This window comes from Anguilla rostrata, chromosome 3, assembly GCF_018555375.3.
Source record: "Anguilla rostrata isolate EN2019 chromosome 3, ASM1855537v3, whole genome shotgun sequence".
In the NCBI taxonomy this organism is placed as follows: Eukaryota; Metazoa; Chordata; class Actinopteri; order Anguilliformes; family Anguillidae; genus Anguilla; species Anguilla rostrata.
In genome coordinates, this window is record NC_057935.1 from 20,325,618 (window position 1) to 20,341,157 (window position 15,540).

Genomic DNA, 15,540 nt, shown 5'->3' on the forward strand with positions numbered 1-15,540 from the left:
CTCTAAGTTGTCAGTTAAAGGGTGGTGCTTGCTAAACAATTGTTGAATCTCAGGAGGCCACAGCACCTGCAGGTTTAACTCCAGTCCTGGAGAGCCATAGTGCCTGCGGGTTTCTGTGGTTTCCTTTCAATCTGCAGCTGATTTAAGCCTTGGTAACAAGGTGTGTGGAGTCCTTAGCCGATCAGCAACTTAAATTAATCACTTTAGTGCACAAACACGCTGAAAACTAGCAGAAACTGTGGCTGGCCCTCCAGGATTGGAGTCTGACATGCCAGCCTTAAGCACTGATCCCAGAACAATTAACCCACCCCCCACTCAACAGACACACACACACACGCACCGCCAGTGACACCAGGAAACTCTATTACAAATGAGCTTCTGGTCCCAGCTGACTGATGTCTTCCTCAGTTCAAATGGCTAATGGCAGGTGGGCAGGGTGACTGGCTATCAACACGCCACTTCACAGTAATTACAGTTTGACTGTTTGGCCCAGTCATTTAACACAAAGAAACCTCCACTTCCCCAGTCCTTTATCCACCTAACATCTCTATTAGCAGAGCACAGGCCTCCTCGGGTCCTCTAGTTAAATACATGAAGAGGGAGAGAGGCATTAGCTGAGGAGAAAACCCTCTTTGCACGAGTGCTTAACATCCTTTTTACGATTGTCGACGGCCTGCACTGTTTTGAATATTGGCAATTAAGGAGGTAAGACACTCATGTTTGCTGAATGCATTTTCACACTATATGGCTCCATTCCAATACAAAAGCCAAATTACATTTTATTTTTCTTTTCCGAAGCTCGACTTTTCTTAATAGACGCGGCACATCCGGTGTGTGAATAATCTCCGCCGTGCCGTAATGTCTTCTGTTTACGGCCCATTATCTGTAAGAAATCTTCCCTCGGTTTCTATTCTAATTACGTTAGCCAATGTCTGCGCCACTTTGATCGCTTAATGGCACTTAAGGTGGTCTTCTAGTGTTCAACGGAGGAGAGGAAATGTCAAAGGCTGCGCACTGACATACGGCAGGCTGCTTGCTGGGGCCTCTGCTTTGTCAGTAAGAAGAGTAGGACAGGCAGCGCGGTTTGTACAAAGTCTGCATCAGCAGCGTAATTAAAACAGACACTGCGCCTGAGATAACTCACACCCTCGTCAAGTGGTGAATGACCGCCAGGTTACATAGACTATAAACCTTTTTTTTCCCTCATGGTCCTCCTTTGTTTGTATCCTGTCACCAGTTACCAGATTTTGACCTATCATAAACCAAAAATATACGCCCGCTTGTACACACGAAAACACGCAGAGATGCACTAAAAGTCCATTTTTGAGTTTAAAATTCGGAACTAAAATGTCAGTTTTTCACATTTCAGTATTCTTGTTTTAAACAAAGTAATTGCCTTTATTGTATTCAGACATGCTCGCAGAAGCTTCGATCACCGATGCCACACCAGAGGAATCGTGTGCGTCGGACAGTGTTCTCCCATGGTGTCGCTGCTGTCAGACGTGCACACGGGACCCCTGCAACACCGATGGCAAAACAGGCGGGCTGACAGAGACAGGAGACGGACACGATGCTCGCTCGCTATGTTAGCTTGCATCGTGCGCCATCTGGTATTGGCAGCCATGCGCCAACAAAGGCAGCCATGCAAATGATCCGACACAAAAAGGAGAGGACAGTCCTAGTGACAAATCAATAAGAAAAGCCGATACCCACTTACTGCACCACATAGAACACTGAATATCATGTATGCAACAGAGCAATATTTAAACAGACTCATAATATAACCAGGGAATGGAATTCTGTGGCAAGCCCTGACAGATTAAGGTATGGACACATCATTGATACAGTATCAACCCATGTGTGTGAAAAATGAAGGAAGAAACACATGCTTAAAACACATGCACACACACACACACACACATACACAGTGCTGAGCAGTGTGGTGCAGCAGAGCATAGGTCCAGTTCTGAGGGGATTCCCAGCATCACAAAATTGATCAGCGCTGGACAGTAGACCACAGTCCACAGAAAGAGGAAGAGTACTAACCAGAACTGAAGCCAGTGCTGAGTATTTATTAACTATTATCAAAATGCAGAAGGCAGTCGTAATTTCAAATAGCAGAGAGGGAATAAAAAACATATACCAACAACATGCACTCATTAAAAACATGATAGTGAAAAATGTAAAAGTGAAAACTGTTTTGTTGTGGCATTGCTTGACATTTTAACTTGGACCACGTCTAAATGTTTTTTTAAAACATAAAATGTACAGTGGCAATGTGAACTGCCGATCATCAACAATGCACCCTAGAAAAAGAGTTATTGGGTTTCTACTGAATTTTGTGTTTGTAGGTGTGTCTATGTTTATCATAATTACGTGCATGGATAATATGACTCAGATATTTACGAAAAGAGGATGAAGGTGGTAACTGCTGTTTGAGGTCAAATTTTAACACAAACAGGGCATAACTAGGGCTGCAACACAAAAGCTGGAAAGAGAGAAACAAACAAAAACATGCATTGAACATGAACAGGTCTCCATCTCCATTTCCGTAGATTAAGTCATCACCTTTTCAGATCTAGTCTGCAGAGGAACAATGGGATTCAGGACAGAAACCGTGTGCCGTGCAATCAGTCTGAATATCTCATGCATTCCCGATGACACTGACCCACATTCTGCAACATTTACACACTGACGTCAGCGCCACCACCCCAACCCCCATTTAATAGTGCTGTTCACTATTATTGACTATTGGCTTCAGTGAAGCTTTTTGATTTGGAGATTCGGAGGGTACCAGTTGGGTCAAAGATTCATGACAGGGAAAATGTGTGTGCGCATTAAACACATCCTTCAGTTTGACTGCAAAACAAGAAGTCATAAACAAGAGAAAAAAAATAATGTATCACATTCAACCTGGAAGCTTTTTTTTCTTTAAAGAAAATGTTAAATGCATACAAATCGTATATTACACAGTCTGATTGACTGATGATCTACTTTCATAGCCTGTATTTTATTCAAACTTCCTATAATGTAAAACATGGGGGTGGAGGTTCTTACTGAGACTCTTACAAGCCTCAAAATTCAGTTTTCAAATAAGGGTGTAGGCTCAGGTGGCTAATATTCACACAGAAAATAAATGCTATATATTTCTCTATAAAAATGGCAGCCTGTGTGGTAGTAATTGAATTTCTGAGCCATCATGCCCACCTCAGTCGAGGCTTTTAGGAGGATTAATTACTGTTAAGACCTTGATCACGTGAGACTGAGGTAGCAGACATTTAACCAGGGCGGCAGCATGAGCAGATCTTTAATACCATAGAGCGCATAACCCGATATCATCTCTCACATTGTTGCATAACCAGTAATTAATTTCAATAAAATAATCCCGTACAAAGCCCACAGCTGCATATATAGTGGGAAAATAAATAAATGAAACAGATAAGGAAAACAATGCCTTTAGGTGGTATCTGTACACAACAGCACGGAACACAAAATTCTCTCTGAGCTGAAGCAAATACAAAATGGGGCTTGGGCCTAGCTTTTGAAGGTCTGTGAATTTTTTGCAAGTAGGCAGATGAAGTGAGATCATATGTACAGGAGAATATTGCTGAATGATGGCAGGGTGTTGTCCATACATTCATACACTAACAGCAGATACTTTTTGTTCTCTTATACTTTTGAGTGGATCCATTCTCCTGAATGGATATAATAGATACATTTAAAATGAGCTTTTATTTAAATATTCTCAGAATAAAAGGCAGAAGGCATGCTAATGATTGAGGACAGAGAATATTGGACCTTGTAAACTGTAGATGTAGTTGAGGTGGTGGTGGGGTTCATGCAGTTCATGCTATGCAGTTCAGAGTAAGGATGAGTAACTATTTTTTATTTATAAAATCATTTTGTCTATGTTTTAAACTTGATTCAACTGTTTGTTTTCCTCCGTGCTATAAAAGCCTGTTATGGCTATATAATATATTGACCATTGTTTGTTATATACAGCTTTATAACGCTTACCTGTTGTTAAACGGGATTATTGTTGATTGACTTTAATACTTTAATATTTGAACAATAGCAGTGATTATAATGGTAAATATCAGGGATTTGTGGCATTTTATACAGCTTCTGGGTTAAACTTCGCCCACTTCTGTTGGACCAAAAATGAATTCCTTTCTTTACTATGTATTCAGTGGAAAATTCCTTTAGATTTTGGGAATTTCTCCAGAGATTGCATGGCAAAACATTAGTTTACTCTCTTCAAAAAAAGAAACTGGCTGTCAACTTGAACCTCTGGGAATTCAGTCTTTTGCCTTCATCTCCACGTTGCTTTTTTAGTGGCCCAGGGGAGTTGGGTTTACCACATAATTTACTCTCTTCACTTCTCTGTAAATTATTGTGACACTCCTTTTCCATTTGGCAAATCTTGCTTTCCCAGAGATGGGTAAGCACCTTTAAACAAAGAAATAATAACATGCAAATAAATCAGCAACATCTGAGCTCAGTGCATTTCAACAGAACGATGAATCAGTTGCGCCCTTACTCCCACTGAAACTAATAAACATTAAAGCAGCGGGAAACATTACACACAATATGTATAAATTAGTAAACTAATAAACCACTTTATCTTGGCAGATTTACTTCAACAAAATAAGTGTACTTATTTATTGTTTATTTAAGAAGAAACCTTTGGAAAGAAATGACACTCACATAGCAAATCCAACTTATATACTGTATATAAACAGTAGCTGCATGGGCAGCAGTGAGCTGGTTTCCACTGCTATGGCAAAAATGGCCAAAATGGTTAAAAAATAAAACAATTAATTCAATTCTATTTGAGTTTCAGTAGCCATCCAATATTAACATGAAAATACCTGAAATAAAATAGGCCGTTAAAATAAAAAATGACCTAAATTTACCAATATTAAAAATTGTTTTCCTTCCCTTACTGTTTTAGGTTGCAACTTTTTTTTGAAAGTTGCCAAAGTTCAACTTCATAGATGTCAATGGCTTAGCTGTTAAGATGATTTGTGTGATGATTAAGAAGGTACATATTGAACAGCAGTGCTAATGAAACAGTTCAGTCCAAGCGTGTGCATAATCTGGTTGCTCTGACCGGTTCACTGGATCTCACATACATACTCGAAAGTAAAATAAAAACCAACTTGCATAATTACAGGTTTCTATCGATCTTTTCTATCTGAAAATACCCAGTGTAAGTACAACTATGCATTGCAAATACAACAGCTTTACCAATGTACATTCCATATAGCTGATTTCTTTTCATCACATCACGTTTAACTTAAGCTAAAAGCAGGAGTTTGATACATGTACAAGCTTGGTGAATTCACATGCTATCTAGCTGGAATTCCAACATAGATTGTTTTTAGAGACAGAGAACATCAGTTAAGCACATTCTTTCATGTGAGAAGAACACATTTTCGCAGAGCTATCTTACAGTACATTAGCTGCTCAAATTTGGGTTTATCCCTATACATAGCTTCACAGTCCAACGTTTTTGCTATATGCTATACATAGCTAACCCCTCAGAGTTTTAAAACTCACTAAAACTCATTTTGGCAAAGTTCAGTGAACTCATGCTTGTATCAGTTTTGTTTCCGCAATAGTTTTACAGTTGTTGGATTGTATGTATGTAAGAAGCATGTATAAACATGCCATTTGTTTGAGTGTAGTATTTTATGGGTTATTGAGGGAGAAAAATATGTTAACAATGTAAAGATGGCATGGCAAACACAAACTGAAATGGCTGCCATTTTGGCATCTTTGACGCTACCAACTTCTAACTTGGTGGAGCTCTATTCGGTCCCGATAAGAATGAAGTTCATGAATTTCAGACTGCAGGTGCAGACTGTGGTGCACCTTTCAGAATTCAATTGACAATACGTTGAAATTTATGGACAAAATTTTTAAAATTATTTAATTAATATTGCTTCATGTTTTTGCCTGATTGCTTTGTTCAGTAACATTGACTAACAACACGTACCAAATATGGAATCATTTGGATTTACGGTTCATGGGAAGTTGTCTTTTGAACGTATTACAAATACAACATTTTGGTGGCCAAAATTTACAGATGGAGCTTATGAGTTCTAGCGGCAAAAATGTCAAGCATGAGGAGATACACTGATGTGGTTTGGCAATTCTAGAATGAACAGTGGCAGAGCTGATGATTTGAATTTGGGCCCCCTAATGGCCAATTCATACCATTTGCGTTGTCCAGGTTACACATGGCCTGTACTATCTGTGTGCCAAAATGGAAAAAACCTGCTGATATTTGGCAGAATTATTGGAAAAAATAGGGGATAAAAATAATAATAAGGATTTTCGGCAAATGTAATTGGTTTACCCTGTTTTGCAGTGGAACCCTAATTAAATATGAGAATTAAATACAGACTTGTATAAAATAAGACACTGATAGCCACCTCTTTTAAAACTTCTCTGTATGTGAAATCCAATATGGCCATTAATGACCCAGGTATGAATGCACAACTTAGTGAACAGTTGGGCATTTCCAAAATGGTGGCACAAAATATTATGTGTGACATGTGCAGGAATAATAATTTATCATCATTATCATCCACCATTATTTTATTCTTTTTAGACAACTGCATTCTTGGTACTCCATATCCATCCATCCATTATCTATACCTGCAATTTAGGGTCTCAAATTGGCCTGCCTGCATGTCTTTGGACTGTGGGAAGAAACCAGAATATCTGGAGGAAACATGCAAACTCCACACAGAAAGGCCCCAAGCCGAGATTCGGACACACAACCTCCTTGTGGTGAGGCGACAGTGCTACCCACTGCACCACCGTGCCGCCGGTACTCCATGTGTTTCATGTATATTTACGTATCACACCACACCATGGATAATGTTGCAATGGGTAATGTTAAATATTAGAGGTGTGAAACAGGCATTCAGGTTGATGTGTTTCTTAGTGAATTATTTCTGCTGGCATTGTGTTGTTATGAACCACACAGAGCTTGGGCTTCAGTTAGTGTATTCTCATCATTAGAGCAAAAGTAAGATTTTCTTCTGTGAATTGAGGTGTTTGTTATTCATACAGAAGCAGCCACACTGAAAATTATGCAAGAATTTAATTTTTATTATGCACCGAAAAAAAACATTTTAATGACAGGGATATTGAAAAAAAAAATGTTGCCTGGGGTATGTAGAAGAGAATGCTTGTTAATTTAGGGGGTAATATGTTGACCACCTCCAAACAAAATAATTTGAGAAATCTCCATAATCTCCAAAGAAAGGTTAACTAAAAGTGATTGGCACTCATTTATTTTAGATCATTTAGACCGATCTTTTTAGGTATGGAGTTGTTATAGTATATTGACTGAAAACGCTCTTGCATCTGGGGTTTGGAGTTGGCTCAGGATGTAGTCATTAATTAGATTACATTGGCTGTAAAGGATTATGGGAGATTAATGTTGAGAAATGTGCGCAAGATACCTGAGTGAGCATCAAAGTTCAGATGACAGATATGTTCAACTGCACTTCTAACTGGAATTTTGTGAAACCAGCATTTTATACAATTATCTCTTGTATGTGCTGCCCAGCAGGTAGATAAGTACATTCTTTATGTTTCTTATATGTATTGTTCTGTGCATATCTGTCATGCAGCTGCTTTCCCCAACTCCCCACAGAGTTGAGGGAGATACGCGTGACAGTCCTACAGTGAAACACCGCCACATATCCCATCATGCTCCCTGGTGGCTGGCAGGAGGCAGCCCGTGTCATCCATGGAACCAGTACATCATGTCATCATCTGAGACACAGGCAAGCACTCCTGTGGACCTGCAAAGCCATCTGTCAGTGTATCGTTGTCATCTCCATCTTAGTCTTGGGAATTGGGGGCTCACATCAACAAGTCTGATCAAACAGTACTGCAACAGGGGGGAAATACATATAAAATAGCAAGGAAAAAGAAAGAATTAGTAGCATTCTCTTGTGTGTTACTGTATTTGTTATTGTATTGCATTGCACTGGAAAATTGACAATCTGAAGTCAGAGACTTCTAATGAGGTTAACAGGTGAGATTGGGGGTTAGGAGCAAGGTCAGGGGGAGGCTGAGGACTGAGTATTTGATTATCGCTTCTCCCCTCTGCCTTCCTGTAACGGTGAATAAAACCAGCCCACTACGGCAGTCAAGGTTTAGAAGCTTTTAGCTTCTAAAGAGGATGTGTAAATCACACCTTCAGTTAATTAACAAGCTCTTTAGAACTTCCAAGAGAGCTGTCAGGTGGAGCGTTGCTTGTTCCTGACGTGGCCTGTCTGAAATGGGGGTAAACACAGTGAAATGGAGAGGGATGTGTCAAAGTGAAGCGCATGAGGGAGGAGGGGTGGGGGTGGGCGGGGAGCAGAACAAAATGTAGGACATACTTCACGACACTGGGAGGGAGTAAAACGGTCGCGTGACAAATTTTCGGATTAAAAGAGGAAGGAGGCAATTAGGCGCCGATAACCCCGCTACGTCTCTGCGCTGCTCCAGTGGCGAAAACCAGCCCATTATCTGGAACGCGCTCTGTCAATGCAACGCTAAGTGGGCACGGAAAAATGAATTTTTAATGCGTTCAATTCATGTGAAGAAAAAATGAAAACCTGAAATTATATGATTTTATTTCTCGGCTGGTATACTGCTTTAATGAAGAGGACCTACTAAAAGGTTATTACAAGTATAAGACGATAGGGAAATAAATAAATTAAACACGTTTCAAGCTTTTTCTTTGAATTTTATGAGATGTTTTATAAGCACTTAAATACACCCATTTTCTATAAATACCTGGTATTAAAGTGTGTAATCTGCTTACAACAGTATTACAGGATATACCTTGTCTGTGTGACAGGTGTTTCCACATTAGCATGCACTACAAAAGATTACATGGCTGTGACACCAAATTGACTGTGTAACGCTGAGGTGGGATTGGGGGAGGGGAGGGGAGGATTGACTCTCGCTAAGGATAGAGGTACTGTAGGTTAACTTTTGAAGCCATTTTGGACCTTACCTTATTAGGTCACTATGTAAATTGTGTAAGTAGGATTGATACCTGTGTAATTCCTGTTCTGGTCACTCAGAAAAATTACATGCCCACAGGGTTGCCATGTTGACAGTAGAAGGATGGATTTAACCCAAAGCAACTGCCATGTTACAGTAATTGCTGAAGGTAAAGATTAGATACCATACTGGTAAAAGAAAATGTCCATACCATAGTTACCAGGTTAAAAGAAGAGGGCATCAGTAGACATGTGTGGTGAAACATGGTACTGGAAGAAAGGTTACCCATCCTGTTACTACACACAGTTACTCCTCCTCATGACTACCAGGGAACATACAATAATACACATGATATGTCTACAGTGCAAACACTGAACAGAAATGGCAATGTCCACAGTTATACTATGCTGGTAGAAGTGGGACATGAGTAATTCCAGGTTAAGTATGTCATATAAACCAAAAAAATGAGTTTTCGGACAAGATTGGAATCCTCGATTTAGGCCCTAGACCAGGCAACTGAAATCCTAGTGGCCATGCTGTCTGCTGGTTTCAGTGTGTCTCAGCACTTACAGGATTAGGTTACATCATTTATTGGTTTAAGAGTCAGCACACCTTGTTTCCAAAGCCTAAATTATCTGATGATTAAAAGGCAATCGCAAAAACCTGCACTGTGAGCCTCCAGGACTGGAGTTAAACCTGCAGACATTGTGATCCTCCAGGAGTCAAGTTTAACCTGGAGACACTGATCCTCTCCAGTGCTGGAGTTAAACCAGCAGACACAGCACCCCCTCTAAAACTCCAGTTTGAGACCCCTGTCCTAGCCTGTAGTTCTGTGTAGTTGCTGTTTTTAGTTCAAGTCAGCAGTCTGCACATTTAGTCACAAGCAAGTGCATAATGGGACCCTCAGAAGCAGGCATATTCATGCTTATACAGCATAACTGTCCCATTGTAACCTGGCTACGCATGGTTACAGGGGGTCGTGAAGGGTCGGCCAGTCTGTGTTTCCCGTGTTTTCGTTCACACAGGTTATTTTTAACTTGCCGTCCACCGCCTGTGAGTAAGGCACAGCGCTGGAGCTAAACTACAGAAGACGCACTGTTAGCCGCTGTCAGCTGCATCGCATCACACGTTTCCTGTGCTCTCCAGCAATGGACTGAGGACTACATTTCAAACGCATGAAGGATGACTCAACTGGCCTCTAGCAAGGAACATGTCGTGTGAATGGATGGGTAGACCACTAATCTCTGGATTTATGTATCTGTTCTTCCTGGGAAAAGCCTGATACCACTAATAATTACTCATGTGTCCTTACAGACCCTAATTTGATACGCACAGTTACATGGTGCAGTGAAACTTGGATCTGAACCTATTCCCATTCTGTCATTTGAGCATGACCTGTTACTCTGTGCAACTCCCTTTAGTGCGCCCGCTAAACAGTGCCCCTGGGTTTTCTGGGAGGGGAGCAGTTAAGGCCGCCAATGTTGATAGAGGAGAGGTTGAGTTTGCCATGTCAATGTATATAAACCACACTACCTGTGCTGGTGCTATTTGAATGCAATGACTGCTGATGACTCCGGGCTTTCATGGTATGGTCACTGCAGATTGCAAAAGGAGGAAAATCTTTAGCATAAAAATATTTGTGTAAACTGTGCCATGAGTTAAAATTCATCGTGCTAATCTGCAGCATGCAGCTGAGGTCCCGGTTTAAACTGATAGGCAAGCTGTCCCTGTTTTACACTGTCATACACTATCACACAGAGAGTAAGCATAAATACAGCTGTTTAAATGTCTTTTTTATGCCCCCATAGGAAGAAGAGAGAACCATGTTTTTATATTGAGAGGCATTGCTAATGGCTTTGTAGGTATACAGCAGTACCATGCCAAAACAGATCAAGGCTACTTCAGACCTAAATGTTCTGTGCAGTATAATACTTTATGTTCCTTGGCTTCAGGGTAATGTGATTTCTGATAGGGACACCTTTCATGAGCTAATCAGACACGTCCATTTGATGTGTTGGATGTGTTTTTAAAAAGGAGAACAACAAAAAAGGCGTGTATTTCCTCTGCTAACAATCCTGCCACTCATTGTGCTGATAACTTCCTCAGTTCAAACCCAGCATCAGACTGGGCCAATTATGAAAAATGAAAGCAAAACGATGGGCCGGGTTTCTCCGAGTCTGACGAGGCCTCTTTGAACTGCCCGCACTTCAAAGGTGTTCAGAAAGCGATTACGAGGTGATTGTCGGAAAAAGGGAGGAGGGAGAAAAAAAAAATCTTCAAATTGCCCATCTAGGAACGGCAGTGTTTGGACTGCTTTGAAAATGAGTAACCTGAGGACCTCAAATGAGAGGAAGCTGTAAGGAAGCAGAGTTTTTGAGGCTGGGAGAGAACAGGAAGTGAGAACGTTTAACCTGACTGGCAGACAATCCCCCGGGACTGGGGATTAGTGAACTGAGCTTGTCTAGAATAACTACAGAGCTATGAGAGATGGGTGGAGCTTTTTTTGGATCTTGTGGTCAGGCTCCATTGGCCTCCACGGATAGGTTAACAAAGTCCAAAAACACAGGCCTTACTTTTTTTGCCAACGCCTCAAATCATGGACAATGCCATTATATGACATTTTATGCAGATGCTTTTATCTAAAGTAATGTATAGTAAGTGCATACAGAAGGTCATTAGAACAACTACAGAACATGCGTAAGTCCAATGAGGTACAACTCTCATTAAGTATCAGTTATCCATAGCTATGAGTCAGGACCTTGAACCTGATCCTGGCGGTGACCGGTAGCCAGTAGAGTGACCTCATCAGGGGAGTGACATCCGAGAACTTAAGAAGGTTGAAGACAAGACAGGCAACATTCTGAAGTTGTGTTGGCTGTAATGCACAGGCTAGTGAACACACAAGAAGGGAGTTGTAGTAATCTAGAAGGGAGATTACCATGGCCTGGAAAAGTAGCTGGTTGGAGTACAGTACATGATGAGATGTGGTCGAGTCCTCCCGATGTTGCACAGGAGGAAGAAATACAGACCTCCAGAAATCACACAGTTCTTTTTATATTATTTAATCCTTTTTCTCCCCCAGTTGCAATGCCCAATTGTATTCATCAGCACTCGTTGTTGCCGTGAGTGTGTTGCGGCAGCTTACATAAGAATCGGTCGATATGGCCGCAGCGTGATAATCGATTGCCATTTGTAAGAGTGGGACAGGCGGGGGTTGGGGGAGTGGGGGCTTGGTGTGATTGTCAGTGTGCATCTTAGTTCTATCACACTGGGCAGCTACCATTGCTGCGCAGGATAAATGATGGTGCATTTGCAGGAATAAGTTGGCAGTTAGTCATATCTGGGAGCGCTAAGGCCCAGCAGAGCCTTACATCAGTACAGCGGGAGACACAGTACATAAGACACTGTCGGTTCTGAGGAGGCCCTCTATCATATTAATCAGAAGACAACTTCTATACCTTCATAATACATTATGCTGTGCTCATTTCTCTAGCCTCTTTCTCCCCATCTCTCCAGCTCTACAGTGACTGTATAGACCAGGAAGGTAAATTTTATTTTTTACAAATATCATTACATTTACATTTTGGGCATTCCGTTGTTGTTCTAATGTAGAGTGACTATGCAAGCTTGCATTCTCCAAATACAATCCATTTATTTATGTAGCTAGAAATTTAGTGAAGCAGTTCAAGACCAGGTTTTGGGGGGGAGGCATTCATTTTGAATAATCATTTATTATTTTGATCCACCCATAGAAAAAAATATACTTTTTCAAGTTAATATTTCTCATCTCATTTCCCACTCTTTCTCTGTTTAAACAATCAGAAAAATGCTTTGTTCAAAATAACAAATACAATTATTTAACCAGATACAAAAACAGATAAGGGCAAACATTAAAAAAAAAACTTTTTAAACATTACCTTTGTGCTTGCTGCTTAATTTCTCACTGAAAACGACTGAGGGGTCCTGAGGTTCAGTGTAGTAGCGTTCAATGATTGACAGTGATGTATGTCTAGTCCCTTTTATGGACAGCCATTCCACTGTGCTGCCATTTTGCATACACTCAGCCATGCTTGAGAGTCTTGAACATGTGGAGAATTACTTGGAAAAAATGAATTTAGCTATTATTTACCCATAGTTTGAAGTTGTGTTCTACGGTTCTTGTTATCCTTTTGAAATTAGAAGGCGGCATTAGAGAGAAATACTGTTACTTTTAGTATTTATTGTACTTATAAGAAGATCCTGCTCATTTGGGCTGCTTCTCGTTGCTCTGCTGTCACTTTGGAAGACTGGCGGAATACTGCCAGAAAATACTTGGAATTCTCAACTTTTGTTATTATTTACCAGTAATGTGACGTTCTATGGTTTCCTGGAGGAAATCGGAGGAAGTCGATTTAGAAACCTAGTGAGCGGCTTTCTCTCTGCCAGCAGCTGCCCCAGTGTGAGTGAACGGCTCCCACAGTAACAATGTTTCACCACTAGAGGGCCGGAAAGGTCAGGACCATTGAACAGGGCCTTCACAGTTCTCCTCTCTGAGCATGTGTAAATATTTTATTGAATAAATGTTGCGAACCCCAAGGCATCTGCCGACCCTGGGACAAAGCACAGACAGCACCCACCACCCCCCCAACGTCTGCCCGCACAAGGGGTCCACACAACAAACAGGGGCGCATTGATCAGCCTCGACTCAGTGCCTCCGAACATCTGGGCAACCCCGAACAAGCAGCTACTGTGCATGGTCACATATATCACTAATACACAAATTCATAATTGTCCAAGGAGGGATGATAGCCATTCACATTTTTACCAGTTCCTCTTTAGAAAGCTATCATTTAAAATGTCGTTGGGCTTGTATACCAATTGATCAAGATTTTGTCCGATGTCACATGCGCCAAGACTTGTTCGTCTGAGAAGAATAGGCTCGTTCGTCTGAGAAGAAGAGTTTACTTGTGTCACGATAAGATTGGTGTCTCCAAGCATGGTTCAGCTTTCATTTAAATACCCTCATTTAGCACCTACTGAAGATGCAACAGTGTTCCGAGTAATCTTAATAAATGAAGAACAGTTTGATCACAATTTTTACGTGATATATACTAGGGATGGGCATTTGGATGATTTTTAGTGCTTGTGTACCGGAAGTTATTTCGAGTTTCTGAGTGCACGTTTGTTCCGAGGGTGGGGGGGGGGGTCATTTCCCTGATTATTGCCATTTTTAGCAGTTCCGTGTCTTCCAGTGTCTGTTTTCTTTCTCTTCTTTTTTTTTTTTTTTAACTATTTCCATCTTGTTTTTTACTATTTACATCTTGATCTCCATGTTGTACCAAAAAAAACTTTAAAGAAAAAAAATGATAGCTGAACCCTGTTTTATTATTTAATAGGGCTAATACCTATGTTTAACATTCTTACAAGCAAAAAAAAGTATGCTTTGTTTCCATGATAGACAAAGTCATAAAATCTGCACTGCTCTATCAATGCATTTTACTGGTATATTTGTTCCTATAGAGGCAACCGCCTCTTTTTTTCTTAACCTTGTTACTGTTGGTGCAGTTGCACATTGTATTTCAGTCATTTTGCATTTGAGATCCAATAATTTACTGAATTAATGTTTTTTTTTGTTAAATACTGCCGTTTTTTGTTTTCCATGATTCAACTTTACTGTGACTGCTTCGTGACTTTAGCCAATAAAGACGTAGCACTAGGCAGGGCAAATGATTTCGCAAATCGATATAATTAATTAAAATATTAATTAAACCTTAAATAAACGTATTGTAGACAAAACATTTTTTTATCCTTACATAGAGTTTTAATGTGATACACAATTTTGACTTTAAACTCACATTTTGATGTAATTTTCAAGCAGTTGAGCATTCAAGGTTGCTAAGAATCAGACAGAGGTCAAAGAACATTGGTGTCGATCACGTTTATATCCTTCATGAGGTTGACAATGTTGAAAAGTCTGCCATATTAAAGTCACAACACCTGTTGAAATAGCTACAGACTGTGGAGCAAGGATTTATGAAACTAACATTGTTACCCATAAAACAACAAACTGCTGAATCTGCTATATACAAATAAAGAATGAAACTAAACATGTTAATTCACACAAATTTATTTTTAAGTAATTGTTTTCCCGATTACTGTGTAGTGCTCAAGCTGTCCCTGTCTTCAAGCACTAAAATCCTTGTGCACTCATGACCATCCCTAATATTTACAAGCCCTTGACGGACAGAAATAATGGAAGAAAGATGCTGATTGGCTGATTTAAAATGTTTGTGATTATGGGTGGAGCATGGGAGGGAGAAGGCAGTAAATGTATATCAGTGAAGAAATCAGGACACTGCTTACAATATGAGTTCTATTCCCAGTCATTTACAGTTCCCAATCATGTCATGATCTTGATTGTGTATATTGTGATGTCACAATTTACTTATGCTGACAACAGCAATTCATGCATTCATTACATTTATCAAAGATAATGGATGTATTAGTTGATCTAGCTTCAAAACCTTTTGTCAATCC